The sequence below is a fragment of the Triturus cristatus genome, chromosome 4_1 (genome assembly GCF_964204655.1).
Source record: "Triturus cristatus chromosome 4_1, aTriCri1.1, whole genome shotgun sequence".
NCBI lineage: Eukaryota > Metazoa > Chordata > Amphibia > Caudata > Salamandridae > Triturus > Triturus cristatus.
In genome coordinates this window covers 824,537,916-824,553,133 of record NC_140585.1, presented here as the reverse complement: position 1 = coordinate 824,553,133, position 15,218 = coordinate 824,537,916, and the positions used below count along the sequence as shown (strand labels likewise).

Sequence of the window (15,218 nt, the reverse complement as noted above, 5' to 3'; positions counted from 1 at the left end):
CTCGTCCCGGTGTAATTTCCAAACACGGGGACACTTCCAGCAGCGACTAAACGTTGTCTGCTTTCCTTCAGCAACAAGCAACAATGTGCAGGCGGGGATGGGGCTTCCTTTATCTAAGACTTCTGTTGGGCCTATAACAAAGGACGAATTTGAGGGGTCATCAGGCCTCCCTTTGTTTGAGTCTCTCGGCTGGGAGCAGTCAGGAGCCTCACTCAAACCTGATGCAAATGAAGCGGATGGGAAATAAAGGCTCACACCTTGTTACCACATCACACATACTTAAGACAGGTAGCTTTTCACTTTGTTTAGTCCCTGTTTAGGAGATATGCATGCACCGTAAGAATATGGGATGTGTTGGTCTTTCCCAGTTTACACAAAGCAAATTGCATTTATATAGAGCTTACTACTCCTGAGGAGGCTTTGAAATAATTTAAGTACTTCTATTTTTTCTTGTATAGCCCTACTCATTCCAATGCAGGGTGTCAACAATCAATATTTACTATCTTTCCAGCCAGATGCCTGGCAAATACACGAATGGTAAATCATAACAAAATATAATAGATACAGATAATAAATCTCTGTTATCTGTTGTCTGAGCACAAAAGAAAATGTCGACGTTTCGACCCCTAAGCAGAACAGCAAACTTTACGCCTTAGGAGTGGGGTCTTCATCAGGACTGGGGTGAAGGAAGTGAGGGCACCGGGAAACACAGCAAGAGGACTTCAGGCTGAGGATTCGAAGGCTGGGCCTCGTGGCTGGATAGATTGTAAATATTGATTGTTGATGTATATATGCACACTACTATCCTTTCTCACATTACTTTCACTGTCTCCTTCATGTACTCACCACCCTTCCCTTGAGCACCCGTCCTTCAAAATGCTTTATTGAGAAATACATTTTGGTTTACAAGATTTGATATAATCTAATATTGTGATGAAATAAACTCACAACCATTTATGGAATGAATTAATGGTGGTGTCTATCTTTGATCAAAATATTAATTATTTTCTCTTGCTTTGTGTATAATTGTGATTGTTTTCCACTGTGACATTATCTTTTTGTACCATAAGCTACCCGGGTCCAATGACCTTTCGGGCTACCCCATTGTTGCATAACTAAATATATATGTGAGGGCTTTAGATCTGATGGCACTTCTTGTGATGCCACTTCCTGTAAAGTCGTGGCTTGTGATGCCACTTTCTTTGATGTCAATTCCTGTGATGCCATGTGTGATGTCATGCGCCGTGATGTCACGCGCCGTGATGTCGCGCACTGTGTTGTCAATCGCATACTGCCTAACTAGGTTACTCCCCCCACTTTTTTTTTAGGACTTATGCCCTTGTTGGGACCCTATAATACAGTGATTTGGTCACGTGCGGATTGTTTATTGTTCCTACTCCTATGTCACATGATGTGCTGTCTTGAGTTTATATATGTTACACCACTGTGCTTTGTGGTGTTTTTCCTGTTCACTGGGATTCAGGCATTGTATTTGTGTGACTATCTACTAGCGGAAAGAAATAATGGTACAGTTACAATGCTTTACACCATGCTTGATGAGAAATGCTTTGATGAGTGACTAGCATGAAGGACGTACTAGAGATCTTGAATTGATATGATGGAGAAATTATGTTTGAAGAATGGATGAGATGTGTCCAGCGAAATGCTCAGAACTTTTTGTCATCTGTCTATAAAAAACTATGAATCAAACTATCCTCTGCTCTGTGTGGTGGAGGGTGTATGCATCTGCCCTCACACCTATTTATCTGGTGCTTTCAATCCAGAATCAATAGGCAGAATGTGCAGGTATGCATATTTTCCTTCAAACTGGTGTTTCTTAGTGAATATTTGCATAGCAGGCATTTCCGCTAACAATTCTGCAGAGCAGGCTGTGCAGAGTGAGGATCGCTTGGAATGATTGCAATTGTAAATTTTCTACTGTGGCGGATCAAGGCCCGGCTGTATGACGTCTTCAGCCCTTCCTGAGCTTATACCGCCAGGTCTTAAAGTTGGGACTTACTTGCATACATACTAACATTTTCAAACTGGGAAGTGGGAAATTTTGGGAAAAAAATCAGGTGGGTGTATTTTGCCTTTAGGCTTATATTGAAACAGAGGCAATTTTAGGGGGAAGACAGCTAAAATAAATCAATTTTTGGGTTCAGAAATCGGGAGCCTCTCGCCTGATTCGCGGCTATTGGTATGTTTGGACTGGAGGTGCCTGAAGTTGAGTCAATGATAGTTTTCAGTGCCATATAATAACCAAGTGATTTACGCTTGGCATCTGGTCACTTGGCAGCCATGCATCTTCTCAGTAAATATTACCACAAACTGCATCACTCGAAGCCCCGCGCTTGATGTGCTTTCAACATATGATGGTCTATTGTATGAGCACAAGGGGCAGTGGATGGAGCACCTGTGGATTGAGAAAGGGGAACTCAGCCTCTGCTGTCTTATTATTGTTCTGGAAAACAAAGGAAAGTGCCCGCTAGTCTGAGGTTCTTACAAAGCTCAGGCCTGGACTCTGCTATGACCTCCAGCTTGTACAGGTGCATCCCTCTCAGGCTACTCTCAATGGTAGGGAGGCTGTCCTTTGTGGAGCCATTTTCACGCCTTAAACGAATATTGCCTCTGCAGACGTCAGTCAGACAGCCTTCTAGTAAATCTGCCTCCTCCTCCTGAAACAAATGCACCTGTGTTGACTTAACTGACATAAAACATCCGAGTCCACCTTCATTGGAGAGACCGGAACCCATCAAGCTCACCCATGCAGGCCAAGGCCGGATCTTGTCTACTCTATGTTGGAAAACGGGGCAGCATCTGTGAGGCCTGTACAAATATCATGACTACATTTGTCCTTCACTGGGAACCAAACACCCAATTGTAGCGCCTGACTTTCAGAGGGTAGCGTTGCAGAGCAGTCTGAGGCTTACTCAAGGGAGGTGGTGTGGGCTAGTAATCGCCATTTGCAGGTGCACAAAAATAAAACTCAATAATTGATTGTCCAGTCTGTACTTTGCTTTATAAAAGTAAGAGTACATTTATTAAACACACACACTACTCCATACTATGCACCAATTTACAAATATACATAAGCTGTTGGAATTACTTTGTGACATTGCATAACATCTCCACCCCTCCCGCAAAGGGGGGGTGGGGTCTAGTACCACCACTCCCATGTATGCACATTAACTTGCCCCCAATGCAGATAGTTGAAAATAACCTGGAGCGAGGGCCCTGCGCACTGGCACCATCCCAGTGGCGACCCACCCCATTACATCAACAAGCATTAAAAAGGGATAAACCTGCCTTGGTGACACATGACCCTGACTGAGCATCTCCTATTGACTATAAAGTATGCACCTCTATATCTTAAGGGATAGCAGTCTGGGGTCTTCACCTAAGCGCAGCAGCAAGAATCCATGTTTACGCACACTTTAGAATGACAGTACTCATCACCTTGGTTGATCATTTGAATGCATTGCAATTACAGCCCCTAAAGGCATCACAGATGAAGTCACAGGATTGCGCATATACAGCAAGACACCCTAGCAGGACTGTCTGGCAACATAGCCCCACTTGGCTTATGACCTCTCCTTACACATGTGACTTACAGTCCCTTCAAAAGAAGTACTCCTGGCAACTACACTTCTCCTGCAGTGCGCCTCTTCACTTTAAAAGGAATCACAGGTAATAGCATGGGATTACGTAAATACAGCCAGCCCCCCTAGCAGGAAGGTCCAGCAACATAACTCCATTTAGCTTAACATCACTTTACACAGGTACTTCACTTTACACATGTGACTTTCAGTCCACCTAAAAAGAAATAACCAATAGTAAATGTATTTCGGTGCAATTACACCACTTCACCTCCAAGGGATGCCCTTCTCCAGACATCCCCAACTCAGCCCTTCACTCCATGATGCACTTTTTTTTTTTTTTTTTAACTTTTTTTATTGAGTTTTGGAAAACATAACAATGCAAGCATATCGGCTGTGCAGATCTTTAGGAACAAGTGCGGAGATACAGCAGTACACTCCCCCCTCATATACAAACAGCAGTACAACTTCATGGCAGCAGACCACAGAAAGACCCCCCTTCCAGAGCCAACTCGTCTCATCCGCCCGTGTCCACCAAAGGGAAATGACGCAGTCAGGACTCCCCAACCATGTGCAGCTGGTACCCCCATTGTCGGCTCAGCTCCCCCAGTGCAGCCCGCCCCGAGAGCGCATATTCACCCAGTTCCCAACAGGGAGGACTACCAGATCTACCCCACTCCCGTGGGCACTATTCCGGAACTGGTTCGCGGTGGGGAAGAGCTCGGGAGGTTAGCGATATAGGTCTTGTAGGGGCCCCAGATATCCTTGGGACGCGCAACTGCAGGGAGGAGACTGGCGTAAATCTCGCTGTTTGTGCTGCAATAAGCCATAGATGTGAGCCATGTCCCGGCCGTGGGGGCCGTTCTACCGCCCCAATGTTTTGCCACCTCACGCTTGGCGAGTAGTAGGCCCAGGGAGGCTAGCCTGCGGACGTTCTTGGGGAAGTTCACTGTATAGCCCAATAACGCAACCTCCGGAGTGGGAACCAGCGTGAGCTCCAACATAGCGCCAAGGATCTCGTGTATCTGCGTCCAGTATAATTGCAGTCTGGGGCACGTCCAGGACAGGTGTGCAAAGTCAGCGTGTGGTGCAGCGCATTTCCAACATGTGTGTGGGCGCGCAGGGTCAATGGCATGGAGCCTAGCTGGGGTCATGTAGCAGCGGCGAAGAAATTTATAATGGAGGAGCTTGTGTCGACTATTGAGCGAGATCGTGTTAGTGACTTTGCAACAAGCGGTCCATTGTTCGTCAGTGATCGGCCTCCCTAAATCTGCCTCCCAGGCCGCTCGCAGTCGGCCATCCTCACATGGAACCAGCGCCGCGCATGCCTTGTAAAGCTTAGATACCATATGGGCCCCCGAGTCCTTGTCAATGAGGAGAGTTAGAGGCTCAAAGGATGCGGGCTCGAGAGGGAATCCCGCAATGTCTGAACGAGCCGCACAATAAAGCCGACGCAGGACAAATTTGTCCATGAACGTGGCCTCACCAACTCCATGATGCACTTCATAGTACACCCTCAGCTGTAGAACATAAGTTCCAGCCTAGAAGGTGTTAAAGGCTGGCTGAGCCCTTGAGGGGTTATTCTTTCAGATGCCCCGTGAAACGTATGGGTGGACTGTTCTTCTTTATGCTGGGGAAGGCTGCGGTGCTCCTGCAGCCCCCCTGCACCCCTTTTCACAAGTGAGGGTGACCCCCCTCTTCTGGAGGCCACAAAGCACCAAAACGGCAGATTTCCAAATGCCTGGCGAGGCATTATGGGGCGCTTCGTGCTCCTCTTTACCAGCCCCAGCCACTGGAAACACTCTCCTCCGCTCTTGGGGTCTCTGATTCAGCAAGGTGCTGTCTTCACTGGCTCCCTGCGCCAGCCTTTCGCCAGGCTCTCCTTCTGGGCCTCTCTTCTCCCTGTGCAGATGCCCCTGCTTCTGTGCACCTGTTCTGGGCTCTTCTTCTGGTGCTGATAGGGTCCTGAGGGCAGTCAGGGTGTCTCTCCTTCCAACTGCCCATTGTGCCAGGCTCCAGCACCTTCACCCTCAGCAGACCACACCCCAGAGACACCTTCTCTTTCTGTGCAAGCACTTTTTAAAAATTGAGTAGGGGGCTGGCAGGAAGTCCCTGTTGGTCCTATCAAACAGCGACACATCACTTTCCTGCCCCTGCTCCCTCCTTCTTGTCCAGCCTCTGGGTTTGTTAAAAAATGGCGTCCTCCAGTGTTTCTGGCCACATGGCCTCTGAAACCCAACTCCTTCCCTCCTTGGTGCAGCCTGGTGCCTGGCACCTAATGATGGATGAGCCTGTAGCCCCACCCATCATCTCTTCATGGAGAGGAGGCCCTCGCTTGTGGAAGAAAGGTTATCAATCCATCCAGCTGAGGTCAGCCCTCAACCTGGGTCTGGTCATGGCTGGCTCAGAGAAATATGACAGTTCTGGATGACCCAAAAGCAGTACAAATATGACTTTGGACTCTGCAGAATACTTATTTTCACATTCGCTACATTGGACTTAAGTGCGTGTCTGGAATCTGTAGGCCTAACGGAAGTTAATCTAGCCATTGGCCCCACATCCCCATAGGGGAATAATTAAGTGAAAACACAGTAAAACACACTGACTTTCCCTGGCATATTTCTTTTCAGTGTATAAAACCTATTCCATGTCACCAGCCAATACTGCATAAGTCCTGCCACACCATTCACTTTGTAGCTGCTCCTGGACTGCGCACGCTAGGAATCTACCCTGCGCAGCCCGTACACGTGTGCACACACATGTACACATGTCTGCATGTAACCAGCCCGGTGTCCCTTACTCCAGCTGCCTGCGCAGTGGCGTGGTCAAGCCAGGGGAACACCAGTAAAATCCCCATGCAGTCTCTTACATCCTGAGTTCACTGTGGGTGAGTCCCAACTTATGAGACTCCCCCACAGTAAAAGCTCAACAATTAGATGCTCAAAAAGCGAAAAATCCGGGCTGCCCATAATGTCAGAACCACCTTCTAACACCCTATAATAAAAATAACCCGGTATTTGTAAAGCGCGAACTAATCACCCCTAAGGGTCTCAAGGCGCTGGAGGCCGTCGGGGAGATTAAGCCAGGTATTGCCTAGTCACTGCCGTCAAGCTGTGAGCTCCTTGCACCGGAGTCAGCCGCCTTGCTCGCTGCGCCACACCTCTCCCACCCACCTCCTGGTATGGTCCAGACTTACATGATTTATCTAGATTTTTCTTAGTACAAATGCCCGAAACATCGGATTCTGTTGAACAATGATAAAATTAACAAATGCCTTCCTTGGAGTGACTTGTGTTGCTCCTTTCGATTTAAGATTTCGTAGATGGGCCATCTTCTGATAGCACGTGGTCAGTGAGAGCGATGCGAGTCCAGAGTCATTCCAAATGAGTTGCACAGTCAAAGATGCGCACAAGATGTGGCTGCTGCAGTGGCCTCTGCTCTTCTCTGGAACTGGTAGGAGACAATGCGCTAAAGCTACACTGACCACCATCAATACCCAAAATGAAAGAAATGGACGCTCACTGTCCATGCTCACCGGCTGACAGAATAGAAGTGTTGACCCGGGAGAAGTGAGGAGAAGCAGGCGAGCTGTGGGTAAACTGACAGTGTGACTTAGAAGGCAGAAAGGACGTTGACTGTGTGTTTTACCTTTGCAGAATGGAAGGAGGATTGCGTGTATTACTGGGCACAATAGAAAATATTTTACTTTGTGGGGTTTATTATTAACCGAAAATGTGTGCTGTGTGGGCAGTAACAGATCATTATTCACATATCCCCAATGCAATAGAAACTGGCAATAAGCATTACTGGTGGTAATACAGGAAACTGGCAATGAGTGTCACTGAGCATGATGTAAACCTGTGATGTATAATATTAAACAGAATGGAATCTGGCAATGTGCATTATTCGGGCTTAGATGAGAAACTGTTAATTTGGGATAATGACACTAGGGGGGCATGCTGTTTGTTTAAGTGAGCAATTTGAATTTGTGGTAATAATGAAAACTGACAATGTGTCCTTATGGGCATTTGTGAATCTGGCAATATGAATTTCCAGGCATAGTGCAGATTGGCAATGTAGCAGAATGTAAACTGACTGGACAATATGCTAGATGAGCATTTAACAAACCAACATGATGTATTACTGAGATGACGGAAACGGGTAATATGTGGCAGTTGTGCATTGTGGAGACTGGCAATATGTGCAGGTTTGGCATAATCGTAATTTCCAAAGTGCTATGTCGCAATATGGGAAATGGAATTGCATCTGATTTGAAAACATGTCTATTGGCAATGTGTGCTAACTGTGAATTATGGAAATTGGCATTGCATATTACTGCCGTTTTGGAAAATGGCAATATGAACTTGATTTCTACTGTCTGAGCATGGCCTGGATACCTTTATGAAGAGGTATGCAGCGGCCTAGGCCGGGTTTATATTAACATCTGGACATAACAGGAACCTCATTGAAACATAATATAGTTTAGCCTTAGTTAAGCTGGCAGAAACTGCTCCACGTCATACTGTGATACAGCCCTGGAGGATACACAGTGTTTGCCCTTAGAGTGGCAGTGACCGTTGTTACTAGGCCTGCATAACTTAAAATGTAAAAAATGCCATTATTTCCCCCATAAATTCGTAGATGTAAATACCCATATATCTCTTCTATGCTGCTTCTAAAACCTATTGAGTTTTGATCATCGTTGTCACTTTAGGGACATGCTATAATATACTGTGCTTCTCTCTCCTAATACTTAAATGTCACCAGAGTGCACTCCCAAAGCCTCTGATTAATTGATCTTTACAACTATGTGGCTGCAAAATGTTTATGAAATAAGAATAGGGAATTCACCTCTCTCCAACTTACCAGGACACAAGGTTTCCAACTGCTGGCTTTGTCTGGTCCCAATCTCTGTTGCCAGGTTTTAATCCAATTGATGTAGCAGGAGCAAACCAGGACCGGTGCTGCATGGAACTGCCTGGTTATCAGAAGGCACATAACAAGTAACATGGTCTTTTCTCCAAACTGACAACATGGAGCCTAGTCGCCTACTAGCATCATAGAAGCTCCTGAAAAGTCAGAGAAAGCTCTGGATTTCTGCTGCGTGTGAACCTAACCACCACTGTGTGTCTCTGCGTGGTTACCTTGCCTCCAACATGCAGTGTTAATGGTACTTTCAGGTCTGGTGCTGTGCTTAATATGTAGAAGAATGAGTCTGGTCTAAAGTGTTCCTCAGCAGCCCACTACCAGCGCTCCTGAATACCAGGCTTGCCATATATCAAGGATGTATATTCTCCACTCCACCTTTCTTCATCCACCGCCATACATCAAGTGCCCCTGTATGTCACTTAAGCAGGTTTTTTTCATCCCTACTTTCTTTCTTTGCCACTGTTTTCCATCTTTCTCTTCCTTCTCTATCCCACATGTTTGCCTTTCTCTCAGTTGTTCTGGGTCAAAGTCTAATGTTGAGTTAAGCGTTTTGCAGCCTTTATAGGTTTAAAATAGCTTGCAGTTTCCACCAGTGTCAGGCCTAGACAGTATAAAGCGTTTCTTAACAAGGTCTGTAAATACTGAGGAAACAACATCATTTAAAAATAAAAGAGATGCAATAAACAGAGAAGGGAGGGTGCCCATGCTGCAATTTCTGTGGGTATCAGAAGCTGTATCCCTCTCATTTTAATTTGCGGTTTTCTATGCTATGTGACTCAATTCAATGCATAATGCATGACTTGTAAGCAAACTGCTCACGCTTCTCTCTACCAAATAATAATATCAATGTGTTTCCATATAGCTCTTGTGACTTCATATCACTTTAAATGACAGGTGTTTATGATTTATATGATATGTAATATCACTTCAATAGTGCACAGCCTACAATTGGTACCACCTTGTAGCCCATATGTCACTTGGGTTGCCTTCCACACTCAGCTTAAAGGTATTCATTTCACCACCTCTAGAAGGATGAAAGACTGATTCCTCCCTGATATGATGCAAGACTGTAACCTTCACATACAAATCTTTGCAGGGCTGCATTGAAAACGCCTTCTTCAGACATACCCCCATCTGACCTTTCACATTTTGTATTACGAGCGTTGATGGCACACCTGCATGTGTTTTCAAAAGCATGCTCTGCTACTGCTGTTAAATAAAACAGTAACCTACGCGCTGGCAGTGCTTTCTCTATGACCTACTTGCGCATTGCTTCAGCCTCCATGCAGTCTGATTAAAAGCTGCTTTGAATCCACTCTCCCCCAGAGGGATTTGAGGCTAGAATTTAGCAAACTGCTGAGAGGGCTTAAGCCTGCAAGAGGGCTTCCCTGCAGCTCCTTGTAGCTAATTCACATGTAATTAAAAGGAAAATAAATATTTCAGAAGCGCAAGGCTTTTAATGAGGCATTTGTTAGTCCCTGTGCCTTGTGAGAATGTAAGGTGAAAACAAAGCCTTAGGTATGTGCTTTGTTAGTTTTCCCTTTTGAACAACATTAATTGAAATCTATATGTTTGAGATGGGCTGCCTGGACTACTGTGCAGGGATCTGTACTCTTAAGAAGGTGGGATTCTATCAAAGCACTGATTAGGGGGCCACGGTTTGCATGGCCTAAACCACGTTTTTCCACATATTTCTAAACTCCTGTCTTCATCCTTTTACATTGGTAAAGTCCACACCAATATGTCCACAAATGTCAATGTCCTGGGGACACTACAGCTGAGCAACTGGCTTTCCCTTTAAGAATCTTTGTAATCTGGTGCTTAATCTAACAGACACAATCCAAGACTACTGCACACAGAATACATTAGGCTATTAGATGAAGTACTTGGAGCCAATCATGTGATAGTGAGTCATGTGCTAAACATAGTATACATAGGTGCTTCCTAGAGACATACACAAGTCCTGAGAAATCAGTGAAAGTTATATGCTTTCTTCCGCAGAGTGAATGTGCACCAACAGCTGATTCTTCTATGCTATTTCACTCTAAGAATGTTCTGCTTTAATGCATTTTAGAGTGAGTGTGTGTTTTTCTCCTCAGCCGGAGGTTTTTCTAAGAATCGCAGCGATTTCCACAATGGAGAATTGCATTAGGATCTGAACACCTATTGAAAGCCGATGCTGCCTCAAAGGACTCATTTTGATTTTCTGACACTTAAAGTATTTTTTTTAATTTTTTTTCACAGCCTTAGCTTGTCTTCCGTTTGTGGGTGTCTGGCACAAATTAATTGCTTCTCTGTGAGGTTTGCTTGCTTTGCTGCGATTCGTTCAGATCACAGTTGGTACACCGAATGCTGGCCACTGTTACAATACATAGTGCGAAGCGTTGTGACTCCCGAGGGCCTTCGAAATGTGGCCTTAACTGGGGTAATGCATGTGTGGGTCAGTCAATGTACTGGGAAAGTTACTGAAACTGATTCTGTTGAGAGAGAGACAGAGAAAGAAGAGAAAAAAAGAAAGATTTCTGTAGAGAAACCATTGTCCTGAAACTATGGGTAGAGAGGGCAGGATGTGACATCCGTCTTGAAATACCACATTCAAACACAAAGTGCAGAATGTTTAAATGGCAAGTGGGGGCTCTGCAATGTCAGACTGAAAGGGCTGGCGTAAAGTCAGTCGGAAGTCAGGTGTGCAAGCACGTGGCTGCCTCTCATTCTTGTTTCAGGCCTCTCATTCAGCCTTATTGGCCAGTATTTCAGAGCAGAATCACACGCAGGGATGGCTTCAGATTTTGCAGTAGGCCAGTCCGCCTTTTCCTAGTGGTCTGTGCAGCGCACTCAGTCTTAAAGAATGTCCCCGAGTTATTCCTGCAGCTGTGTCCTCTACCTGTGCAGTCGCAGGTATTTTATTTAAAGCACAAAATGCCACGTTTTGTTTATTGAAATCCATTGCTGATTGTTGAACTGGATAGCGGGAGGCATGTGGACACAGTACACATAATACCCCTGTCCTGCCACCTGGGATTCCCTGTAAAAGTGTATACAAAGCTAAAACTAGTGCTTGCGGTTCAGTCCTGACCATGGCCTAATGATATCGGATTGGCGGCACACCATGAGAGCATTGGCCGTAGACAGGCCCCCTTGCCTGGGAAGGAGATGCCTGACACTCTCGGAGAGATGGCTTGGCTTCTCCAGGTGAACTCTATCTAAATTGTGCTCGATGTATGTTTTCATATTTCTTCTGGACTCCTCACTGGAGAGACTGCTGTTAACATTCAGCAGGGACCGTAAAGTTGGTTGAGATAGAATAAGAATGTATTGCTCTTTGATGGCACCCAGGTGCCAGTAAGGACCAAAGATGGTGCACTTACCATCTATGATGGAGACCGGCGCACTTTACAGCTGCCATGACAGCCCTTACCACAGTGCCGGCCCTCCGTAAATGGACTGCTTGGATAGTGCCCACTGACTGTTGTGGGACGGCATCCTGGTTGTGTATAACGTGGAATTGACCCTTTGACTCCCTCAGGCTCTGATCGTAGTCCTTGAGTTTGCATCTTACAATTAGATGGGCAGCAGTGCTTAATTTGTAAAAATAAATAAATCCGTACGTGCAAGGGCTCTCGTCAGGAGGCCATTGCAGCTTGCACAACACATTGCCCCTGCCAGCGCTTCCAATGACAGTACCAACACAATTACTAACCATGACACTCCTACAAGTGTGGCAATTCAGACCATTTCAGGCCCCCAAAGCTATAAGAAAGGCTTGGGCGGCAGGTATTATTCATTTTTAATGTTTATTGAATTAATAATGAACTGTTGTTGTAGTCATCTCTACATTAGCCAGACATCGCCACCTTGTGGCAGACTGCCAAGTGCCTGTGTTGACAATTAAGTGCCGGTGCCGAGCACCAGAAACCACCGGCTCAAATTAAGCACTGCTGGGCAGACTTCCGCCTCATAGGGCAAAACCTGCCATCTGGACAGCATCTGAGAGGAGATGGGCAGAGCGTTAGGAATTATGTGACTAAAACCACTTCCGTACACCCTCGTGGGAGTTAAACACACCTAGGTGGTTGGCCTGAGGTACATAATGTGGAGGCACAACTCCAATATTACTACTGGGATATTACTGTACAGGGCAAAGAGCTCTCAGGCACCAGTAGGGTGTTACGGGTGTGCAGTAGAACCTGCCCCCCTACATAGTGGTACTGTGACCAAAGGCAACCAACTTGACCCAAGTGATTGATGACTGCAGCTAACATGTGAGGAAGCTTTTACTTGGTGGGATATCTGGATGGCGCTCTGCACTAACCTGACAGAAAACCACTCCATGGCTGAAGGGAGTCCAGGTAGAACTGGACACAAAGAATGCGAGCAAGGCCCCTCAAGGTCTTCCTGCATGTGAGCCTGTTCTAGGCCCTACAGCAGCATTTCTCTCTCTCTCTGGTCACACACAGCTCCCAATATACAAAACTAAATAGCTGCTTGGGTTTAGAGTGAGCCTAGCCAACTTAAAAGGGGTGAAGCAAAATGAAGTCTTTGTGGAAACAGAAAGGTTTGAAATTCGTTCCTGAATTTGGGGTTGGCGGTGCTGGATGTACTAACAACCTACATTACTGACCTCCACAAAAGGGTCCTTTAAAACTTATCCTATTGTCCCCTTAAAAGGGGTGGGATCACTTGCCCCCTGTCCTGAGATCACAAGGTGTGTGTGCGATTATCCCACCTCTCTAATTGACTTATGCATTCAAACTTGTTTCTACCATTGCTCTCCTCAAAAGCTATCCCAGGACACATGTACTGTGCTCTATATACCGCCTATGATCCATTTGATGTATGCCTGTGCCATCTATGATTGCAGGCTCAGTGTTGCCAATCACTGTTACTCCCTTACCCAGCTACATACCAGGGTTGTTTCTCCTTTCTGGCAGCCATTGCATCTTGATTGTTTCCTCTACTATGTCTGACGTCACTCATGTAGCTGTGGTTTAAGATTATAGTAATGGCATTAAATAAAATAAAAAGACCGCTAGTAGCAGGCCAATGTGATACATGCCCCACGCGAAAAGCGCTCCCTGAGGGGACTTCGAGGCCTCGTTCATACTGCAAGCTACTTTTAAAACGTTCTATTTATTTCTACTACGGAGCTCCAACGCTATTGGTAAGGGGAATTACTATCTCGTCCTCATTAGCATTTATTTTACCATATTCAAAAGGGATGAAATGCTGAGTTGAACCTATAGCTCAGATTTCAACAGAGTGCTTATGTCACTGAGCTATCGTATTAGCATGTTCAGTATGCATGTGCGAAAATCAGCATGCTTAAGAAATATTGCATGTGTTATTGTTTCGGGATAGGTGTGGACGGTGATGTTCATGTATGTAAATCTACAAGCAGGTGGTGTAAAGGGAGCCACATGTCACCGATCTGGGGGCTAGAGGGGCTCTTCCCTGGTGGAATAGACATTTGGCATCAAACAGCCTCTTACCCCTACTGACAGTAGACTACACATGATGTGACACTATCTTCCATTCAATATTTCGCTACCGCTACAGAGCTCCAAATCGTAAAAGAAAAGATGTTGTTTACATTCGTTATAATTTGTTGTCAGAATGACAACTTTCATTTGAGCGCTGACGTCTTCCCGAATATGTCACATGTTTGTTTACTGCAACTTAATTTTGTATCTCTTCCGGGATGCTTCCCTTAGTGCTGCATTGTTTTCGTAGGTGATGTATCCTAGTGTTGATATGCGGCCCCGCTTAGCCCTTCATCCGGATGAGGTCTATAAGATGTGGGTCATTGACTCGGTAATAAATACACCTAACAGCAGACCGAGATCAGTAAAATGGTAGAGTGCGCTATATAAGTGCTGTTTACAGGGTGGGGACATAATTGGAAGATTAACTAAAGTGACACATTTATATAAGCATGTTAGTCATTCTGCATTATTATACCCCTGACCTTTGAACCTCAATTTTGTCGCTTTTTTCTTTCTTTCTTGTAAGAAACATGATTTGAGGATTTAAATTGTTGATAACTATGACACCCGAATTGTAATCTCGGCCGGGCCAAGACTGTGATCCTGGGCACATATGTATATCTCATGTGCCCCTGTTCCATTATCCGCAAGACTGGGGGTTTAGAAACGGACTAACCCTGTGGACTTAGTACTGAATAAAGGTAGACATCTACATTAAAAAGATCTAACGCTCCCTTCTTTTGTGAGTGCCCCACGCGAAAAGCGCTCCCTGAGGGGACTTAACAGCCTCGTTCATACTACAAGCTACGTTTAAAACGTTCTATTTATTTCTACTACGGAGCTCCAACGCTATTGGTGACGGGAATTACTATCTCGTCCTCATTAGCATTTATCTTACTTGTATTTCTATGTAGCTGGGTCGTGGGCGCTCGAATGTAGCTGGTAGGCAGAAGAGCTGGCGCTCTTTCAGTATTTATGCCTATAAAGCTGCATTATTTCAAGAATGATACTTTATTAATGTGCGACCGCTTTTGGTTGAATGGGTTTCGCTAGTTGGTCATTCTCAGCGCTGCGTGCCCTCCTTCTCGTGCTCTCGCTGTGCAAATGAGGCAGGCAGGGAGAATGCACACGGTCCGGGTACATTGTTTTCCAGGCGTGTGACAGTTACATGCGCCCCTGCCTGGGTGGGGGGAGGCAGCGGAAGCGG

At 45.6% G+C, this 15,218-nt stretch overlaps 1 protein-coding gene across 22 annotated transcripts in view; it reads left to right on the top strand.

Annotated features, from left to right (window-relative positions):
* The window catches only part of CELF2 (CUGBP Elav-like family member 2), a 1,172,172-nt gene that overhangs the window by 725,395 nt on the left and 431,559 nt on the right, over window positions 1-15,218 (top strand). The gene's annotated exons all lie outside the window — the stretch shown is intronic.